This window comes from Echinops telfairi, unplaced genomic scaffold (genome assembly GCF_000313985.2).
Source record: "Echinops telfairi isolate 266 unplaced genomic scaffold, ASM31398v2 ScPeMD7_3533;HRSCAF=4204_0, whole genome shotgun sequence".
Lineage (NCBI taxonomy): Eukaryota > Metazoa > Chordata > Mammalia > Afrosoricida > Tenrecidae > Echinops > Echinops telfairi.
The window spans coordinates 41,281,095-41,283,337 of NW_022107431.1; the positions used below are offsets into that span (position 1 = coordinate 41,281,095).

The 2,243-nt window shown below is 42.2% G+C and overlaps 1 pseudogene; it reads left to right on the plus strand.

Moving 5' to 3' along the window:
* Positions 1 to 374: 374 nt before the first annotated feature.
* Positions 375 to 2,243, plus strand: part of LOC115870976 — a 3,243-nt pseudogene continuing 1,374 nt past the window's right edge.

Here is a 2,243-nt window from a genome sequence, read left to right on the forward strand (position 1 = left end):
AGGGTTTTCTAGACTTCCATCTTTGTGGGGGCAGATTGTCAGGTCTCTCACCCCCAGAGGCACTGGGAAGGTTGGGAAGGCCAACCTTTGGGTTAGCAGCAGAGTGCGTAACTGGTGTGCTATCACAGGGCTCCTAGAACATAGCGGGTGGAGAGTTCTGGCACAATCTTACCGATGTAGAGGGCATTAGGTGAGTGCCTGGTTCAGTGCTATCTGAGACTCACAGATCTGCCTCATCGAAGGATGATGCTAGATGAGGCTACAAGCTAGTCTATCGGCTTCTTGATTACTATTCTCATGGTGACTGGTTTTATCCATCCCATAAGACCCTATAGTTTCTGAAGAAGGATTAAGCAAGCTGTGTAGACGGGACCATGGCGTGCAGTGAGTTATTTAGTATGGCATTTCATCACTCCCTCCAAGTGACTGGATGGGACTGTGCCAATGTGAAGGGCTTGTGGCCCCCCAGGAGGACTGAAGAGCTTGCAATTATGTAAATAGTAATCCACCCATGCAAATAAGGCATATGGAACCCTAATGTTCTGACTTGTCAGTTTTGTCATCCTGCTAGTCTTAAAATGAGCCACCCCAGAGGCAGAAAGGGGGATCTCAAGAAGCAATGCCAGAGAAGCAGCCTCAGCAGAGGCCACGGAACCAGGAGACAAGGAGCAGACCCTGCAGTAGGCTTTCCGGCCCATGAAGTGAGCAAGTGGGGTGCCTTTTGGCAGGAGGCTGGCTGGTGGAGTGCCTCGGGCCGTTGGTGGGGCGAGACTGACTACCGGTGCCTCTGGGCTTTTCATCAGCAGAACTGAAAGAGCACTGTGGTCACAGCTGAGAAAGGGCTGCCTGATCGATGAACTGTATCTTAAGCCATTTCTTATCCTGAATTGTACCCATTACTTCCCTAATAAAAATATTAATTTTGAATATTGTCTGTGAGTTCTGTGTGGTCACTGCAAGGAGTTTTTGAATGAAACAAAGTAGAGAGTGCTGTGAGAAGGGCAGTTGGCTGTCAAAAATTAGTAACGGAGTTGGAAACTGGAGACATGCCTGCCTTCGGCCTCAGAGGGATCAGCCTTGGGTGGCTGATACTGATATTTTGGGTTTTTTTTTTACAGTTTTATTGGCATGTAATTCACATGCCATATGATTTAATAGTTTAATCTGATGATCTTACCTCCCTTTCTCTTCCTTTCTAAGTTAGAGGAGTTGGCTGCTGCCCACCGCCATTTGGACAGACCTTAGTTTCTCAGTTTCACTGTTTTCCTTGTATAAAGAAGGCAATTTTCATTCATTTGCTTAATGAAGAGCCAATTATCCTTTAAGCTTTATACTTCATCTTTTTTAGGCATTTCTTAAACTTCCTATTTTTCACAAATCAGGATAAAACATCTGTGACAGAAAGTAGCACTGATATCACTGGATGCTCTAAGAAGCTCCTATTCCCCCCATCCACACGCCCATTAGTAATGCGACACCTAATTTCCATGCCAGTTAAAAAAACCCTTCTGTCATTTACACCACTGAACACAGAAATACATAAGACATTTAAAATTACTTTTTCTTAAAACCTATGTATATGTTTTCTCCAGGCTTCCATTTCAAATGATTCAGTCAGATTTGGTAATATACTTCTGAATGAATAAAAATATATGTACTTTTCATTTAGGAATGTTAGACGAACAGAAGTTGCTTTTATCCCCCCATTGGCCCCTAAATACAGAGGGTTTTGTCTGAAAACTGGACTCAGCAAATATGTCTCACAAATATGTGTCAACTCATCAACTACATCTCACATTCCTTGTTGGAGTTTTATAATGCAGGACACAAAACTAAGGTCAAACACAGTCCCCTTCAATTGTTTATCAGATCCTGTGCAGACAGACATATACCACAAGCTCCATGAGAGATAAAAGAATTCTGTTCAGTTAGCATCATGTGAGCGAAATAATTTTTTCTCCTTCCTAAAGTGTGTCTCAAACTCTCACTGAAGATGCAATATAGATAGGATTGGGGGGGGAAAGCCAGTCTTTTCACTATCTGCACAACAAAAATTACATCTCCTTTTATTTGTGTTCATATAAGTAATATAAAATATTTTCCTTCAAGGAAAGTCAAGGGAAATAGAGGAAAGAGCTGGGAGGCAAAGGGCATTTATAGAGGTCTAGTTAAAGACATGTACATATGCAAATATATTTATATATGAGGATGGGGAAATAGATCTATGTGCCTATATTTATAGG